We start from the raw sequence: 21,007 nt of genomic DNA on the forward strand, positions 1-21,007 counted from the left end.
CTTTGCACCATTTATCCTTAATAAGGCCAACCAATTTTCTCACCACTTTTGATTGGTCTTTTCATTCTTTATTGATCATGTATTCATTGAAAGTGACATCTTTTAGGAGTCCCAAATTTATGCAGAGGCGTTCCATCCAACCTCCTCTTGATTAAGAGGAACTCCAGTTTTTGCTTCTGTCCCTTGAGCACACTTGGCTCATTAAAGATCAGGCAAAATTCACCAGAGATCAACAGTTCCCTTCACTGAGGACGTTGCTTGCACAAAGCAAGCATGGCTTAGAGTTCGCGTCACCTTGTGCAATAGCACTTTCTTCTGTTTCTGGCCTCCAATTATTTTCCTTACTTTACCACCTGCTCAAGCCATGCCTTTATAAATAGTTGTTTCAGGTGACAGTGTAAGAAGAGATTTCTCTGCACTTTCCATTTAAAATATCTCCTATAATTTTAAATCTAAACTAATTCTATTTTTCATTGCTCTTTTAATTTCATTTATAAATTTTGTTTTTGCTTTTTAAATTATTTTTATTCTGGTTGACTGAGTTATATTTTTGATAAATTTTCCAAGAAAGGTACATAAATAATTTCATTCCTAAGAATATCTTAGTATTGCCCTTTGCATGAGAAAGACAACTTGGCTAAGTGACAGTTTTTTCCCACCCTGTCTTCTATTGATGTTATTCCATTGCCGACCATCAAAGACTGCATCTGAAAAGTCTGAGATCAACTCTAACTGTGCGACTTTTGTTATGGAGGTGGAAGCTAATGGAGGCAGTGAGAGAAACGGGGTGATAGTGATTTTTTCTGTTTCTATTTTTGAAAGATTTTAGAAATTTCTCTTCTTTGATGTTAACCAAATTCATCAGTATGTATCTTGATGTGGGTTATTATTTATTAAATTTTCTTAGGCTACAATAAAACTTTTAAATCTTCAAAATAATAAGATCTCATTGCCTTTTAGGAAAGTTCTCTTTTATTATATCTTTGAATGTTGTATTTTTTCTCTTTTCTTGTCCATATTTATTTTCTGTGTATTAGATATTCATTGACTATTCTTCATATCTATAATATGCTTCCTAGTCTCTTGCAGTTCTGTCTTTTTCTTCAGCCATTTTTATGATATTTCTCAATGCTATGCTTTATCTCACTGATATTGGTTCTCCACAGTATCAATATTGTTCTTTTACTGCTTCTAATGTACCTTAAATTTCTATAATAAAACAAACACTGTTAGTCAGACTACAGTCATAAGTACTGTACAGTACTTCAGATTTAAAATGTCCTTAGTCACAATTTATGAAAACTTCTATGAGGAGTGAAAAAAATGTTTAAATATAAAGGGTTAAATTGACATTTGTAAGTTTTTACATGTTCTTATTTTGTCTCTTTTCTACAAATGTACATTTCCTTTTGAGAAGGAACTCAGAGAAACAGCCATACATGAGTAAGTTTACCCAAACCACAGAGTGAACTGATGAACTCCCTCCTATTCTACAATTCTATAATATATAAACTGTAATTGTTTCTCAGATTGTTAAGAAGTTCCACAAACTTCTCCAGCATATTAAGAATATTTGTACAGTATTTGTTTTTCTTTTTAAATAAAATAACCATTGTTCTCTATCAAACTCAAGAGCTCCCAGATAGAATCCTGTCTGAAGTATCGAAAGAAAGATATGGCAATCATAGAGTTTTCCATCCTTAGGATCTAAATGAAAGACACACAAACCTCAGAAAATAAGTATTCTCTGCATAGGTTGAAAGACCCAGACCAAATCATTTCTCCTGTCACTCTGGAATATTTCATTGGGATATGAAATGATTTCATAGTTTCTAAATTTCAATTATTATGTCTTTGTTATGAATGGGGAGGCTTAGCTGCAGTGGAGGCGGCTATCTAAATATATCTAGTGAAGTGAAAGTTGAATAAAGACCAAACTCTCATTGCCATCGAGTCGATTCCAACTCATAGCAACCCTATAGCACACAGAACTGCCCCATAGGGTTTCCAAGGAGCAGCTGGTAGATTTGAACTGCTGACCTTTTGGTCATGGCTCCAAATAAAGACCAGAACTCCTTATTTGTTAATGTATTTTTAAAAATGCATATGAGAATGTCTGTGCAAGAATTTTCTTGCCCCTTAAAACTAGGCGGAACTACTATTGCAAAGTTGTCATTTTCAAGGGAAAATTGTGTGGGCAGCTTCCTTTATGTCTGAACAAATTAGAGCTGTGCAGGAATTTGCTAATTACTGTATGGTAAAGGCCTAGTTCAGCAGCCCTGTCTCAGGGCTCAGGGTAGGAGAGCACAAGTAGGTGGCTCAGTGGTTAAGAGTTCAGCTACTAATGAAAATGTCGGCAGTTTGAACCCACCAGCTGCTCCTCGGAAACCTTATGCAGCAGTTCTACTCTGTCCTATAGGGTCACTATGAGTTAGAAGCAACTCAATGGCAACAGACTGGTTCTCTAAGTATAATACCTGTGAGAAAAAAAGCACAAAATTAGAATTATTTAACTTGGAAGAAAGAATGTCAAGGACTGAACTTACTATTTTCAAATAGCTCAGAAGAATTACAACTCTGTGTGGTCTACAAAGAGGAAAATTAGATAATTGCAGCATAAGGAATCTGAATACATCAAAGGAAGAACATGCTAATTATAAAGACGGGGGAAAATTGCCAAAGAAATCACAAAGTAATAATGACAACAACAATAAAAAATTTTTTCAGTTGCCATTGAGTCAATTCCAACTCACGGCAACCCCATGTGTTTCAGAGCAGAACTGCACCCCTTCGAAAGTAGACTACTAGGTCTTTCTTTTGAGGTGCCTCTGACTGGATTTAAACCACTAACCTAAGCCACCCGGGGACTCCACAATAATAATACCTATCTTTTTTAAGCTTTTTTTTTTTTTTTAAGCTTATTACATGCCAGTCTCTATTTTAAGCACTTTACAGACATTGTTTCATTTAATCCTTATAATAATTTCTCGTAATCAGTATTGTTACCTCTATTTTACATTATTTATTTATTTAACACTTTTTTTTTTGTTTGTTTTTGAGGGTCTATTATGTGCCAGGCACTGTTCTAAGTGGGTAGGATTAGCTGTAAGTGTAGAAAAAATTCCTGGATTCATGAAGCCTATGTTCTAGTGAGGAAACCCTGGTGGCGTAGTGGTTAAGTGCTACAGCTGCTAACCAAGAGGTCAGCAGTTCAAATCCGACAGGTGCTCCTTGGAAACTCTATCGGGCAGTTCTTCTATATTCTATAGGGTCACTATGAGTCAGAATCGACTCGATGGCAATGGGTTTGGTTTTTTTGTTTTTTATATTCTAGAGGGGAGAACGGAAATTGGCAATAAACAAAGAAATAAACAAGAAAGTAATGAAGAGTAAAAGGTATTATTCAGAGAATTAAAATAGGTGAATAAGATGGTCATTGGGTAGACTGGGCAATCACAGAAAGTATCCCTGAGGAGGTGAAATCTGACTGACAACAATGAAGGGAAGTAGCAAGAGCACCGTTAACAGAGAGAACAGGCAGAGGCAAGGCCCTAAGGCAGGAACAAATTTCACCACTTCTGGAAACCAAAAGAGGCCAATCTGACTAAAGCATGAAAAACTACAACCATTGCCATCAAGTCAACTTGAGTTGATTCTGACATATGGCAACCAAGGGGAAATGGCACAAAATGAAGATATCAGTGAACAAGTTATGGGGCTTTGTGAGGTTTAGAGTAAAGACTCTGGATTCTATTTCGGAGTGTTAAAGGAAATTCTGGGAAAGTTTTAAACAAGATAGTGAAATAATCAGATTTATCTTAAACATCACTCTGGCTTCTTTGTGGACAATAGCGTGTAGGAAGGCAAGAGTGGATTTCAGTGAGATCATCTAGGAGACTTACCCCAGGAAAATGGACCAAGAGGGGTACCTGGTCACTCACCTATTTTGTAATTCAGTCATCAGTATGGCATATTAAATCTTCCCACCCCACAGTGGTTACCTGTACCTGTTGCCATTCAGTCAATTCTGAGTCACAGTGACCCTATAAGACAGAATAGAACTGCCTCATAGGGTTTCTAAGGAGCAGCTGATGGATTCAAACTGCCGACCTTTTAGTTAGCAGCCAGGTTCTTAATCACTGAGCCACCAGACCTCCAACATAGGACAGGGTAGTACTGCCCTATAGGGTCTCCAAAGCTATAAATCTTTACAGGAACAGATTGCCACATCTTTCTCCCATGGAGTGGCTGGTGGGTTCAAACCACTGAACTTTCAGATGGTAGCCTAGTGATACAAGCCACCAAAGTGACTCCACAGTGGTTGGACAGTACAAATTAAGTTGTTGATCTGCTGTAAAATTTCCAAGGGATCAATAGTGGCTTCCATTTTTCATAAAACTCTGAGTTTTGGCAGCATTAACCCACCTGCCGACAAACTCCAGCTCATTAAAAAAAAAAAAAAAAGCAAACCTGGAAAGTTTTCATCTTTGCACTGTCTTTACTTACATGGAAATATCTTAGAATATAATGTGTGTGATCTGGGTCAATTGTTATCTATAATACAAGGCTGACTCTACTCAGAAAACAATGTTTGTGTTTTTGTAATAGGTGTCCTAGAAGAACCAATATACAAAAATTCTTGAGGGACTCTCTCAGAACAGTGGGGAAACACAGCATGTCAAAGTTGATTAAAAAAAAAGGCTTTGAGTAAGTTATTCTTCAAATTTTATTACTTAAGGCGATATTAACAACATGATATATAAGGTCCAATCCTTGATGAACGAAAAAAGTTTAGAAGAATAATCAACACTTATGTGTCCATCATGAAATCATCTGTTAGGGGCTGAATTGTGGCCCCCCAAAATATACGTCATAATTCCTAATCCCTGTAATTGTGGATATAATCCCATTTGGGAGTTAGATTTTCTTCGTTATGTTCATAAGGCCATATCAGTGTAGGATGTGTCTAAAACTAATCACTTTTGAAATATAAAAAGTGAAGATTAGGCCTAAAAGCAAGAAAACACAATAGGGGAAAGGCAGATGCCATGCCACATGAAGATCCCAAGGAACCGTGGAACAGAAGCTGAAGAAACATGGACTTTACCCAGAGCCAACAGAGAGAGAAAGCCTTCCCCTCAAGTTGGTGCCCTGAATTCAGACTTACACTCTCCTAAACTGTGAGAAAATAAACTTCTGTTCATTAAAGCCACAAACTTGTGGTATTTCTGTTACAGTAGCACTAGATAAGTAAGACATCATCTAAATGTATCTCTCACCTTTCTTCTACAGTGTTTTCAAGTCAAATGAATGATGTCCAGTGGCTGTGTCCAATATGCGAAACAAATATTAGAAGATATAAACAAATAAAACTTTGAATTTCAATGATTAAAAAAAGTAATTTTCTTGTAACAAATAGCTGCCCAAAGCACACCTCCTCCAGGATATCATTATGGTCTAGAGATAAAATTATTTAGTAGTAAAAAATAAAAACAAAACAATAGTAAGAATAATGAGTATGTATTGAGGATCTCCTATAGGTCAGGCAATGTATCAAACTTCTAGATCTACTGGTGATATTTGTTACCAAAATTGAGAGAAACCTCTGCAATACTCTTTGGGGCTCATTAGAAATATTTTCCCATTAGAGAAGCTTGTTAAACAAAAATGATGCGTGGGTGTTCTGTTCCTCCACCCAAGAAAGAGCTTAAGAGATTTAGTTTGGATGGAAAGAAGAGCTTCCTACCAATCAATCTTCTGGCTTCTAAAACCAGCTTTTGCTTTGAAAAGCCAGTGAAACTCTATTCCTCAGTCCCTGGGCAGAGCCCTTCTGAGGATCAAAACATGTCTAATCAGTCCTAAGATACAGAACCAAGGATATCATTGCTGATGACAGATGGATCTTGGCTGAAAGCAGAGAATACCAGAAAGGTGTTTACCTGTGTTTTATTGACTATGAAAAGGCATTCAATAGTGTGAATCATAACAAGAATAGGAATTCCAGAACACTTTATCGTGTCCATATAGAACCTGTACATAGTCCAAGAGGCAGTTGTTCGAACAGAACAAGGGGATACTGCATGGTTTAAAATCAGGAAAGTGTGCATCAGCGTTGTATCCTTTCACCATACCTATTCAATCTGTATGCTGAGCAAATAATCCGAGAAGCTGGACTATATGAAGAAGAATGGGCCATCAGGATTGGAGGAAGACTCATTAACAACCTGCGTTATGCAGATTATACAACCTTGCTTGCTGAAAGTGAAGAGGACTTGAAGCACTTACTGATGAAGATCAAAGACCACAGCCTTCAGTATGGATTACGCCTTAACAGAAAGGCAACAAAAATCCCTACAACTGGACCAACAAGCAACATCATGATAAACAGAAAATATTGAAGTTGTTAAGGATTTTACTTACTTGAATCCACAATCAACACCTATGGAAGAAGCAGTCAAGAAATCAAACAATGTATTACATTGGGCAGATCTGCTGTGAAAGACCACTTTAAAGAGTTCAAAAGCAAAAATGTCACTTTGAGGACTAATGTGCACCTTACCCAAGCCACAGTGTTTTCAATGATCTCATTTGCATGCAAAAGCTGGACAATGAGTAAGGAAGACCAAAGGAGAATTTAAATTATGGTGTTGATGAAGAATACTGAATATACTATGGACTGCCAGAAGAACAAACAAACCTGTCTGGGAAGAAGTACAGCCAGGATGCTCCTCAGAAGCAAGGATGGAAAGACTTTGTCTCACATACTCCAGACATATTATCAGGAGGGACCAGTCCCTGGAGAGGGACATCATGCTTGGCAAAGTAGAAAGTCAGTGCAAAAAAAGACCCTCAATGAGATGGATTGACACAGTGGCTGCAACAATGGGCTCAAACATAGAAATGATAGTCAGGATAGCTCAGGACTGAGCAGTGTTTCCTTCTGTTGTACAAAGAGTTGTTATGAGTCGGAACTGACTCAATGACACCTAAAAACAACAATCAGTCCCATAGGATTGAGAGTATCAAAACCAAAAACCAAACCCATTGCCTTGAAATCAATTCCTACTCATCACAGCCCTATAGGACAGAGTAGAACTGCCCCATAGTGTTTCCCAGGCTGTGATCTTCATGGAAGAAGACCGCCACCTCTTTCTCCTACAGAGTGGTTGATGGATTCAAACTGCTGACCTTTTGGTTAGCAGCTGAGGGCTTTAACCACTGCACCAGCAGGGCTCCTTAGAATTGAGAGTAGGGTGTGTAAAACTCAGCAAAATGACACAGGGCCTTTCACAGAATAGATGCTCAATAAATATCGTCAGATTGACATATATTTACCATCTCTGTGCCATAGTATATCTTCATTGTCGTTACTTTGTTCGTTTCAGAGGTTGGGGAACTTGAATCCTAATGGCAGTGTTATTTCATCACAAAATGCTTATATTAATTAGAAAAGAAATAGCCATCAGCATTCTAACTAGAAACTACATGAGTCTTCATGTTTGCAATGATCCTACCAAAGGTCCCAAAATCCACAAGCTCTGGTCCAAACTAACTCATTCATTCTCTCTTATGACCTCTATCCCTGAAATCGCTCCCCAGGGCTGGTGACAGTCCTTAGCTGCAAGGTTAAAAGATTTCCAAGTTTGTTATTTACTGTAAATGCACTTTTATTCTCTGCTAAGTTCTAAATTCCTCCAAATCTGTGAACATGCCTTGTCTTTCTTTTGTGTTGTCTTTCCTGGCAAAGTACTAAGGATACAAAAGATTCAGTCAATTATTCCTGAATTAGAAAGGACTGACCTATGGCTCTGGACCATGGCTCTATTACCATCATTCTTTAACCAAATGTGCTACTGAAAAAAAAATTACCCATGATGACATTGAAAACAAACATTATGTCCAAATAGAAATCCTAAAATTCTCTGAAATCATCAGTTTTCTCAAAATTTCTCTCCATTGTCCTTCAATTTATTCATGAGGTCTAGCTTACTGGGTGCTCTTAATAACCTGAAGATCTAGGTTACTAGAGTACTTTTGAAACAGCTGGCCATTTGGGAACTAAACACTCCCTGATCATCTGAGAGTTGCTGACTTGTGACTTGTTATTTCTGGGAACTCTACCGTGGCACGTTTAATTGCTTCATCAAATGAGAGGTTACACAGTTTGTCAGATCAAGCCACCGTCATTAGGAGAAACTGGCCTCTCCCTTAACTGTTCCAGACTCAGTCTGTTCCTTTCCTTCTTTTATAAATATATTTCTCTGAACAGTTAGCATTGATTTGCCACCAGTAGTTTCTACTTCTTCCCACAACTAGAATTGCTCCAATTTGGGAGGAAAAAAATCCATGGAAAATGGCCAGTATCCCTTGCTTTCTCGGCTCTCACTTTTTACTAATGACCTGGTCCTAAGCATTTTGGTTTAAATAGCATCATATCAAGTTGCACTAGTTAATTTTATTTTATAGATCTCGGAGATCATCAAAATTTTGGAGCTAGAAGGAACTTCAGTGAGTGGCTAGTTAACTCCTTCATTTTACTCAAATTGAGCTCGAGAATTAACACCTTAGCTTAGATCCGGAGACAGAACCAAGAGGAAACATCAAGTCTACAGCTCTTTCTAGTGAATGTGCTGACTCCACCCTATATGCATGAACTAAACATGAGAAAATGAGCTTGCAGATTCAGGCCTAGCAACATGAAAATGTTGCCTACTTCCTGGAAACAATGTGGAAACTTAATTGAAGCAAAGAACCAACCAACCAACCAACTAGTTGCTATGGAATCAATTCCAACTCATTACGACCCCACATGTAAAGGAGTAGAACTGCATTCCACAGGGTTTTCAGTGGCTGATTTTTTAGAAGTACATCACCTGGCTTTCTTCTAAAGTGCCTTTGGGTGGACTTCAACCTCCCATCCTTCAGTTAGCAGCTGAGCGAGTTACCATTTGTACTGCCCACTTAAGGACTTCCTCACCCTAAGTTCCCCCAGTGGCCAGGGTATCAGGGCTGCCCTAAATATTGAAGCCTCCAGGGAAATTTCCTGATACAGTCCAAGGAAGAAGGCAGTCAATGCCCCATTTCGACAAATCTTTCTCACATTTGAGACATACCCAAAATCCTAATCCAGTGATCCTCTTATTTTGAACATTTATTAGAGTTCTCCTGGATTAGGCCTCACACACCTTATTAAGCAACATTTTAGAGATCTCTCTACGCTATTTGTTCTGGTTCCACAGAAAGGGGAGAGCAAAGACAGCAGACCCCAAGTGTCTGAGAAGCGAGCCTGCCAAATCTACCCTCCTTTCAATAAAAAACATATTTTCGACTACCATGTGACTAGGACTTGAAAACTTGAACTTCGAATTGTGATCTAATACCTGAAATTCCTTTCATTCCACAATTCAAGATAAGGCTTTCAGTGTAAACATACCAAGAAAAGCATTCTTTGGACTCACTAATGCATATTAAGAGACAAATGACTGATATGGGTGACTTCCTAGGGCTGGTCTTGGAAAGGGAAGAGAGACAGAAGAGGTCAAGGGCGCTAAAAAAAAAAAAAAAAATGAGGGTAAATATAGGAAAAAGAAGACTGGAAACATTGAAGAGACTCTGCCCACTTCGCTATCTGTCCTGAGCAATGCTATGTTTAACTGCTTCCAGAGCTGGTCCTCACTATTTTTTTAAATCAGCCTTGATCACAAAGCCAGCTACTACAGATTTTCAAATGAATAAAAACATCTTTGTGTGGCATCTACCAGGACAAAGATGCAAAACGAAATAGGTCCTTATGAATAGGCATACTAGCAAGAGATTTCAAGACACAATACGTTTGTTGATTGATATTGTATTACCTAATGAGTCAGAATCAACTCGACAGCAGAGTCAGAGTCAACTCGACAGCAACGGTTTTTTGTTTCTGTTTTTATCTAGACAGTATTTTGTATTAGTATGGCCCTTTCAACTGGGGAGTTCATAGTGGGAAATGAACCATAGATATACATACAAGAAAAATCAGCTTCCTGTTCCCCAATAGAGTGTCATGTACATTGTTGTTGTTGTGTGCTGTCAAGTTGATTACAACTCATAGCAACCCTATAGGACAGAGTAGAACTGCCCGGAGTGTTTCCTAGGCTGAAATATTTATGGAAGCAGAGCACTAGGTGTTTCCTCCCATGGAGCCACTGGTGGGTTCGAACCGCCAACTTTTCGGTTAGCAGCCAAGTGCTTAATCATTGCACCAGCAGGGCTCCTTATGTCTTATATGTCACAAAAAAAACAATACTCTGAACTCCCTACTTCATGTTTAAAGGAGTTTCCACATAGTTATGATTTTTTTAATAGAAAATTAGAAGTCATGATGATGTTGGGGAAGTGGTAGAATGCAGTCATTTTTTTACCTTCTGGAGAAAAAAGGCTGAAAAAGAGAAGGGGGAAAAAATGGAAGCAGATAGTGCTCCCATTTCCATACCACCTGGGTTAATATGTAATTGACAAGGTCAATGGCTGCATAATAATTGCCTCTATTGTTTACCATCTGGATGGTGGCCAGCCATTTTACCACTCTGCCCGCCAGTGGGTTTCGGTTTGTAAGGAATGCAGTCAGTGGTTAACAGGGTCTGTGCTGCCAGGTACCTGTGCTAAAGAAGACATTTAAGAAGAACTGTACGAGGAGACCTGGTGATGTTCACTCTGGCAGGGCGTGCCTCCTCTGGGCTGTGTAAATAGTTCCACTATGAAACTACTGGTTTTATTGTGGCAGAACAGAGCCAGGCTGGGCCTGGCCGAATCATTCCACCTGAGGAAGACAAAGAAAGGAAAAGTCTCAGGATTCTAAGATGGGTCTCATTTCTGCCCTGTCCAAACTGTAACACAGAAGCCATTATTTTTCACTTTACTGTTCCTTGCACTACCCTGTGACATCCTGGGAAATGCCCACCTTTCATTTGCAGACTTGCAGGGATGTGAAAATATCTTCCTTTCACTTTTTTCTAACCCCCTTTCTAAGCTCTTGACTCTTGTCTCACCCACTGTGAGATGGACAAACAGACCACAGACTTTCAGTCATGATGATTGATATTGTCTCATCTTACCTCTCACATGAATGAAAATGGTTTTATGTACAAAAACAAAGAGCTACGTAATTCATCTCACATGGTCTTGCTCCGGTCTGGATCATAAGTGTTTTCCTTGATACCTTCAACTTTCATTGGTTTCAATTCCTAACAAATCAACTTCAGTTTCCTGACGCTCATGGAGGCTCTCTGCTGGGGTTTGTACTAATGTACATTTCCTACCCTCTTTTTCACTCCAGCTTAAATGAACTGTTTTACTGTGTTGCTCCATGCTTTCTTCCTTCCACCTACAATGTCTTCCTCTACCCATTCTCAGTACATTCAAACCTAGTCCCTCTGGTGCAAACCCCATGTGAAGCCTATTATACACTCTCATACACCCTTTATCTTTCCTTCATAACACTTACCCCGACTGTTATTAAGTAATTATTTATGTAATCATCACTTGGGTGGCTTTCTCTGTTGTTAGACAGTGAGTTCCCTGAAAAAAAAAGACTGCATGTGTTATGTACAGGTGGGCCCATAGTAGGTGCTTAGAATAGTTGTCAAGTTAATAACAATATTAATGAATGAGAAGAGCAGTTTAAATTTCCATTTCGTTCATGAACTCAATCTTTATCCTATGCAGCTAGGTGTCACCTCATCATCATCTGAAGTAGCAGGTGGACTTTGTGCTTCTGGCCTATATGAATTGTTTTCTGCATGTATTTGTCATTATCACGCTTCTAGTCTTTTCTCTGATGATACTGTGAGACTCCTTAAGAGCAGAAATCCCGAGTAATTATTCTTCGTGTCCTTCACAATTCCAAGCACAAAATTTTACCTCCTGAGACTCAAAACTGTTGACTGAGCTGAGGGGTAGGTTAATTATTTATTTATTCTAACAACTATAGTCCCACGTTCTGTACAAACATTATTTTCCCTACATTAGAGTAAAAAACTTAATAAGTCTTTTTTACCATTTCAGAGGTTCCCATGAAGCGTATGCCCTTTCCAGGCATAGCAGCTCCATTCTGTGAAGTCCATGTTCAAAGACATGAAGGAGTTTTCTCAAGCCTTTGGCCAAAGACAACATGGAAGGTATGAGGAGCAGTAGGAAAATGGAGGCAGCAGGAATAAAATTGGGACAATCAAGGAGTGATGAGCTTTGAGTTTGAGTCTTCATTCTGCATGTACTGTACGACCTTAGAATATCAGTTTTCTCCCCGGACCTGCTTCCTGATGGGTAAAATGTCAACTGGGTAGTACAAACGGTTAATGCATTCAGCTGCTAACCAAACAATTGGAGGTTTAAATCCACCCAGAGGCACCTCAGAAGAAAGACCCGGTGAACTACTTCTGAAAACCAGCCATTGAAAACCATATGGTACAGTTCTACTCTGACATGCGTGGGGTCGTCATGAGTCAGAGTCAACCTGAGGACAACTGGTGGTATCTTTCAGATTGCTTATGGGGAGTAACTGTGATAATATCTCAGCAAGTGGCCTATCAACTCAAAAGGGCTGTGTGAATGGCACTGCATAAGCTGGGATGAGACAACCAGTACAGAACTTGGGAGGCCATAAACAGAAGCTTGTCTTTCACCTGAAAAGTAAGGGGGAGCATTAGCCTAAAACCCCTTTGGGGGTAGTTAGGGGTTGAAAGGTCACAGGAGAATGAGGTGGCCAGGATTTGAGGAAAAGGTTTAGGGGGACGGGGCAGAAGGAGTAGCTAAATTGTGTATGAGGTATAAAGTACAGAGTGTTAGAAGTCACACCCAAAGCTTCTGGTTTAGGAAAAGGTCAGAGGAGTGTACACAAGGAAAGAAGGAAGCTGGGCTCTGAGGAGGCTCATGTGAGATGCAGAGATCTTTGTTGTTCTTCTGTGAGGTATATGGTACATATAATGAAAGCAGTCTAAAAAAGGACCCCGCAGAAGCAGCACTCAGGGGATGGGAGAAGCCTGGGGGCCAAGCGGCTCCCACAGAGAGTAGGTCTAGAGGTGGAAAGATAAGGAACAAGGGCAAAGTCTCTCTAAGGAGAGTTGATTTTACTCTACTGAGAGGACACAAGAGGAAGATGAACAGTGAATGTATCCTGAAGAAGTGATGAAAGGAAAAGGAAACACAAAAACCAAAGCTGGAGCAAGTGCCCAAGCCATGCAGTCTAGTAAGATAACCATCCTATTTCTTCTTCCTGGACACACAACCAACTACATTTCCTAGACCGCCTTGCAACTAGGTGTAGCCGTGTGACTGAGTTCTAGCCAATGGAATGTGAACAGGAATGAAACAGGCCACTTCCAGAGCAGACAATGTAAAAGCCTTCTACTTGTATTTCTCCAAGCTATCTTCCAATCCAGAGGCTGGGTGCTCATCCTCAGAGTGACTTTGAAAGGTACATGTTGAAGACAGTGAAGCCACAAGACAAAAGCAACACAGATTCTGAATCACTGCCTGGAGGACAGTAAACCTATTAATCAAGACACCCATTTTAGACTTTACTTCAGCAAGAAAAAACAAGCCTAGTGTGCTCAGGCCAATATACAATAGGGGGTGAGTTTATTACAGCAGATATCATTACCTTAATTAACATAGCATGAATGAGGCTGGGAGGTGACCGAGAAGCTCACTGGCTGCATTTGTAAATAATCAAAGTGAGAACTGTAAGAAAGAAAGCAGAAACAGCTGTAGAGAGAAGGGGCTGGTAGCTGGTATCTACGGATGATCTTTGAAGCCAGGGCCCAAGAATAAATGATATCAAAATGTGGCTTTTATACAAAGCATGTGCTATGACTCATCATGACCTTGTCAGCCTATATCCACCCCTGGTTAGCAGCTACTATCTGCTCTACGGCCTTGGTCATATTATTTAACATTTCCTTGGGTTTCTATTTACAGCCACAAAACAAAAATGCCAACCAGATTTCTATAAAAGTTTTTCCAGAACTCCAAGTTCCTTCTCTTGCTTTCTCTCTTCCCTCCCACCCTATATCATTTTTAATTATTTAATGTGGGAAAATGTTTTATGGGAATTGTATTACTTTCTGAGCCACTGCTTGTGTCATTTAAAAACAAACAATAGACAAAGGGAAACATTAACTTAGGGACTTTATAATAACAATTCCTAGTGCTGATCCAGGATTGGCTAAGAAGATAAAAGGAATTGGAAGATTCTGTGTCGTCCAGGCTGCAGGGGAAAAAAATTCAGCTTTCCCCTCTCCTACTTGCCAAAAGGTATGACCCAAAGGAAGGTGATGCCTAATTAATGCTATGGTCCTATCACTTCCACTTATTACTAAAATGTTCTCAGATGCTCAGATGAGTCATGGACCAAGGAACCATGTAGATGCTAAAGCTAAATTTTGCAGAGCAAAGGCAAGGTATAAACAGAATTTATTATAATGACTATTATTATTTTTATTATTTTAAGCATACAGATCTATCTAGGACATGCAAAATTAGCTTTTGAGTCTTGGTCATAAACCTTTGAGTACTTTTCTAGTCCCTGTGATATCACCAATAAGAGATTAGGCTAGAAAATAAATCTGCAGACGAGTAGCTATCTTATAATTAGTAAGCACACTTCTTCATATAAAATTCCTTCCCAGTCTCTAATAGCCATACTTTATACTCACCAAAAACTTTCATCTGAGAAGTTCAAGCACTTCATGCTAATACCAGTGCTAATTTCTCTCAAAATTCCTGTCAGGGAACTAGAATTCCATCCATGAAGCATTTTGGCTATTGCTGAGGTCTTAAGACCCTGTCTTCACCCCCACCTAGCTATGATTGGCACTCCTTCCCCAGACCACTGCCCGACCCCCAGCACAGTGAAGAGGCAAAGGGATCCTGTCTGCAGCAGAAAGATCAGGACAGGAAATTCTGGTCAGACACACGGGGAGCAATGAGATAGAAAGGAAAGCCCCGCCATTGAAGTTAAACCTGAGTGAAAACCCTGGGTCCAACATTTAAACAAATATTTCACCTCTTTGAGCTTAAATTCACTCATCTATAATTAAGAATGTAAGATAGTACTGCAGTTCTTGGCATACAATTGGCATTCAATAAATACTTGCTTGGGAGTAAAAATAATATATACCAATACACCCAAATAACCAATTTCACTGGGTCTTTGAAAGTAAGCAATGTCGTCTCTGCTTAATACTTGGTTGGGAGTCTGCATGGGAATATGGCCCACAATAGGCACTCGATAAGTGTTAATTGGGTTGTCTTGCATTGGAAGAAGGCTATATACCCAATGTCCATGCTACCCAAGCCAACTGGGGTTTCCCACAGGAACAAGTTCAGTGTTATCCCAAATAACTGCTAGGCACTGCATGTGGAAGATTTATTTAAGTGTATTTGTGTCTTCTCCTTGGAAACTCTATGGTGCAGTTCTACTCTGTCCTGTAGGGTCGCTATGAGTCAGAATCGACTCGACGGCACTGGTTTTCTGGGTTCTCATCAGTATACCTGGGTTAGTTTTCCAAATCCCCTCATATTCTGCATTCATAGCCAAAAGAGAATACTATTATGGAAGAGAGTACAAAAATATTTCATTGAGGTCAAATCTTTTTTAAAATTTTAATTTTGAGAAAGAAAAAAAAAAAAGTCTTAAAATAATGCCTTGAAATCATTGTAGGAGACATTTCTATTTGGCCCAAAGAATAAATTTGAAAACAATTGCATCTTTATCTCACCAAATGATAAGGTGGTAAGAGTGGGGAGCTCGCAGCATACATCCTTTCAACCTCCAGAGCACAGAACTGCGCACAAAGCAGCTGCTCAACAAATGCTCATCAAATTAAATGTTCAAGGCAGGCCATTACTAACGGACCCTGCTAATTATCATCTTAACACCTAACAAGTGGTAAACTTAGACGAGATGTAGCAGAAACCATCAAAACTGGTTAAAGAAACAAATGGACTAGGAAATATTAAAGGGCTGAATCAAAAAAGTTTGCTCAGAAGAGAAGATGAACAAGGAGGTTTGAGAAGATTCAAATATCCAAGACACAGTAATGATTTCTCGGTGTCCAAGAAGTTGTCTTAGAAGAAGTACAACCAGAATGTTCCTTAGAAGCAAGGAGGGCAAGATTATGTCTCACATACTTTGGACATGTTGTCAGAAGGGATCAGTCCCTGGAGAAGGACATCATGCTTGGTAAAGTAGAGGGTCAGTGAAAAGAGGAAGACCCTCAACAAGATGGATTGACACAGTGGCTGCAACAATGGGCTCAAGCATAACAGCAATTGTGAGGATGGCGCAGGACTGGGCAATGTTTCGTTCTGTTATGCATAGAGTTGCTGTGAGTTGGAACCAACTCGTCGGCACCTAACAACAACAACCAACAACAACCTGGATAACTGAATAAGGGAAAATCAACTTAAGGCACGGAAGGAAAGATTTAGATAACAAGGCATTAGAATGTATTATGGAATAAAATTGTGGTTTTTAAAGTCTTCCTTTTATATGCCAATCTTTAAATGGTTTTGGTGAAATGGAGTAGAGGGACAGTGAGGGATTCAATGACCCATTCAATAGTCACAGGTTGAGTGACCTTTGTAGGGTCCCCCTCCTAACCCCCTTACCAACCTGCCATTCCATGGAAGCCCAGACAACTTCCAAGAAGCGGCTCTCCTTCAAGGCAGTTCAGGGAGATTATCCGTTATCTGTAATCAGAATTCCGAACAAGAACTTCGTGAACTGTGTTGCTCATGACTCACATTGAGAGAGAGGGCCAAGTCTGCTAGAATCAGTGGTAAACAGGGATGATAAGGGCCTTGAGGCCAAAGGTCCTATGGCCAACATTCTGAAGAACAAATATATATACACAAACCTGCAGCCTGGCTCCTTGGAGCTAGACAGAAGCCAGTTTGGTGTGACTTGAGAGGCACTAAGATAATACCCCCAAATCTCTCTCCTGCCAACAAGAAAAGCAATGCAGTAAAGTGAAGAGAGAATTGGGCTAGGCCTGAGGAGTTTTTGTTGTTAGCTGCCATCATGAGCCCCCAGCTCATGGGGACTTCATGCACACAGGATCAGACTGTTATGATCTATAAGGTTTCCACTGGCTGATTTTCAGAAATAGATTGCCAGGTCTTTCCTTCTAGTCTGGAACCTCCACTGAAATCTGTTCAGCATCACAGCAATATGCAAACCTCCACTGACAGATGGGCTTGAGGTGTATTGCTCAGGAATTGAACCCAGGTTTCCCCTATGGTAGGCGAGAATTCTGCCACTACACCACCACGGCCATCAGTCTGAGGAGGCCTAGGTCCAAATCCTGGCTCTGCCACTTATTATCCGTGTTATCTTGAGCTAGTCACTTAGCCTTTCTAGGACTCAGTTTCCTGGACATGGAGATCATATGATCAAATGATACTAATTTGTTCTGAGGACTAAAATGAGATCAGATGTTAAGTGGCTAGTACAGTAGCAGCCAAAAAATACATCAGTAGTTGCTTTGAACACCACGGGTAAATCCGCAGATAAGTTAACTTCTGTTGCCTGGAACTAAAATTTCTAAATATGCAAATCCCCAGTTTGCTCTGTCAATCTAGGAAGGAAATTGTTCAGAGAAGTATAAATGAGGGTGGTTTGGAGAAAATGAAATTGCTTCTGTGAGATTTGAGGCAAAAAATTAAGTATGGGAAAAAATTCAGTGTCTCCAATGCTCAACGTAACATAATTTAGAGGTTCTGCATGTGCACCAAAGAGTATTTTAAGCATAACAATTGTTCATGCAGATACTTTCAGACAAAAATCAAAGGAAGTTTGAATCCATCCTGGCGTAGAAGACATAAGAAATCCCAAATTACATAGCAGGAGCACAGAATTCTCCCTCTGAGAAGGTCAGTTGCCAGTAGCTTTACTGAGTTTTCCTTGCCATTGTCAAAGCTGTCTGGTCAGTCACTGCTTGGCAGAAGGACTCTGACCACTGGATTCAGATGGAGCCACTGAGAATGAACGCCTAGTGGGGCCAAGCAGGGTCTTGTTGTTCCATAGGGAGGCTGAAGGACTGGGACTGCCCTGCCCCTACAAGGGCACTGCTTTTAATCCACTGAACAAGATAGGCACAGACCAAAACAAGCAAACAAAATAACTTACCTGAATGTTGATGACCAGAAATGTAAGTAGCAGAAGCTAAGATTGGAGTGAGAGCTAGTAAAACTTATTAGACCTACCTGGGGTAATACAGGAAATTTTTTAAATAAAGAACAAGTCCTAAAAATTAGATGTGGGAACTGCCTTGATTGGCAACAGAGAAGATAAAAGAGGAGCCTGGGATCAGGGAATGCTGCTTCTCCAAGGTTTGGAAGCAAAAGCAGGCAAAGCAAGTCCCGGGATCCAAGGCCCAGGCTGCCTCCTCACTGAAAGATTAAGTCATTTAGAAGTAACTAGAGATAACAGCTTCTACTAGTCCCCAGGACTTGGAGAATCTGCCTCCTGTCTTTCTCCAACCCCTAGTTGAACATAAATACAAAACAATGGCCAACCCACTAATAGTTGTCTCTCCCTCAAGTAAAACACAGGCAATAAAAACAATGAAGTTCCTACCAGCCAGACATAAACTAACGATACGCATTCCAAGCAAGTGGCTGTTTGCACGTCTGTTCTAGAACAAAGATCACACAGAACTCAAAGAAAAAAAAATTTTTTTCCGTCTGTGCACAGGAGGCCAGCTATGCTTACTTAACTTATTGCTACAAAGAAACACACAACTCATTAGAATTTCTTGGCTACATTAAGGCCAAGGATGTGGTGGGTATCTACTACCTATTAAACAGTAAGTAGGGAGTCAATATATTTGATTTATATTAGCACCCAAGTAGAGATGCTATTATGTAAGTATTTATTAATATTTTCTATGTGCCTGTTATATAAGGATGCTTCATAAGATGCTAAAAGTGGCATAAGATGTTGACAGGACATCTATCCTTGGAGAGCTTACATTCTAGTTGGAAACATGACATGCTTAACTCTATAATAACAATAACTGGATTATTTGCCATGTGCAAAATGTTTCATACACATTATTTTACCTAATCCTCACAATAATCCTATGAAATTATTCCCATTTTACTGAGACTCAGAAAGATAAAGTAACTTGCCTAAATTCACATAGTAGAAAGGAGGACATCTATCCAGAACTCCTCTTTCTTTTGAAGGTCTGGTCTTCAATACACCCCCACCCCCAATACATACACACACACACACACACACACACCTCTCTCGCGCTCACTTTCTCCCTATCTGACACAGAACTTTGCTTTCCTGGTCATGTGATACAGAGCAAGCCAATGAAAGTCCTTCCCTGGAGTTTTGGAACTAAGAAGAGAGTTTCTTCTCTCTGCCCCTCTGGTGAGATAAAGCCGGAAGACATCAGCCTTGGTGTTGCCCGAGGACATGGTTCCAGCCTCTTGAAAGATGCTGATCTGAGGAAATAAAACCAATACAAATAAATTATTGTATTTTATGCAAATAACACTTGCCTTCTACGTATGTTTGCCAACCACAGCCCACCCCAACCCAGTGAGGTATTTTCATAAGCACTGCTATGCCAATATTTTTTTACATGTTGCTGTAAAAAAAAAAATATGGGTTTATATAATTTAATTTTTAATATCAACCGTATTTAACAACTGGCTCACAAAATTCCTGCAAATTTAACAGTTGGCTCTCAAGAACCAGTACAAGCCAGGTTCCACTTGTCCCATTCATTCCTGAGGCCTACCTGTACTCCCACCCTGATTTCAGGAGTCAAAAAATCCCCTAACTTGTCCAATCTGTATATCAGATAGCCTTAGGTCATTTGCAACCAAAAGAGTCTTCAGTAATTAAAAGGTTCCTGCCAGTTAAAGCAGAGTCCCTGGGTGGCTCAAGCAGTTAGCATGCTTGGCTGTTAACCAAAAGGTTGGAGGTTCAAGTCCACCCAGAGGAGCCTGGAAGAAAAGCCCAGTAATTTACTTCTGAAAAATCAGCCATTGAAAACCCTATGAAGCACAGTTCTACTCTGACACACGTGGGGTCTCCATGAGTTGGAATCGACTCCATGACCACTGGTCTGGCCAGCTAAAGTGGACCAGGAAACTCCTCATCTAAGAGGCAGGGTTGACGCTCCCACCTCTGAAGGGCAATTCCAACCTAATTAGCTTTATTTTATTATTAATTTTTTTAACTCTGCTTTTTACCTGGGAATTTTCTGCTATAGAAAGTCTGCTTATGCCATGCGGTGTGGTCCCTTTAAATATCTTCCCTGATAAAGAATGTTTAATCAGCTGAGCAGAGCCGCCAACCCCCACAAGACCTCAGGAGGATGTTAAGAGCCTCCAACCCCCACAGGACCTCAGGAGGATGTTAAGCCTCACAACCACTCCTGCCCCATTCCCAGGAGCCCTGGATCATTTTGCGAAACTGCACAGGGTGGAGCCCAGGCTTGTCCCAGGAGAGGAAGTGGCTGCAGGAATGCCAGATGTGGCATTCCCACAGCACCCAGTGGAAAGACACGTCTCTCCCAGGGTAAAGAGCAGCCTCCACAGAAACCCAGCCCCGGACATTTGCTAAGTTTCCACAGGCTGGGGCCTGAGGCAACACAGGATGATAAATAGAGCTTTATTCAGATCAGCTTCTCTCACCCATCCCCTTTGCTTCCTTCCCCTAATGTTTGGAAAACCTGTTTAAAGAGTTATTCCAAGTGTTTTTTTCAAGCCTCTAATCTGTCTTCAAAAATACCATCGAGGAGGAAACAGATATTGTTTGCTAGCATAGGGGAGGGTGGAAATGTCTTTCCAGGACACCTAGATGAAAGCCACAAACTGGAGTGGGGAAGGGCTTGGGCAGAAGCCAGCCGTGCCTACCAATCTGCAGTTCCCTGTACTGCCATTTTTAAAATAAGGGGCAACTCAAGTACAACTGCTCTGTGTAAAAGCTGGAGGTGGGAAGAAGAGA

General features: G+C 40.1%; 1 long non-coding RNA gene across 4 annotated transcripts in view; it reads right to left on the minus strand.

Moving 5' to 3' along the window:
• LOC126064744 (uncharacterized) overlaps nucleotides 1–21,007 on the minus strand; it is a 269,535-nt gene that overhangs the window by 108,573 nt on the left and 139,955 nt on the right. For 3 of the 4 annotated variants that reach the window (XR_007514620.1, XR_007514626.1, XR_007514624.1), the window contains one exon: nucleotides 16,652–19,494. This is a non-coding gene — a long non-coding RNA (uncharacterized LOC126064744). The remainder of the gene's footprint in view (nucleotides 1–16,651; nucleotides 19,495–21,007) is intronic. The other variant, XR_007514627.1, reaches the window with a different exon arrangement.

Source organism: Elephas maximus, chromosome 2, assembly GCF_024166365.1.
Source record: "Elephas maximus indicus isolate mEleMax1 chromosome 2, mEleMax1 primary haplotype, whole genome shotgun sequence".
Classification (NCBI taxonomy): domain Eukaryota; kingdom Metazoa; phylum Chordata; class Mammalia; order Proboscidea; family Elephantidae; genus Elephas; species Elephas maximus.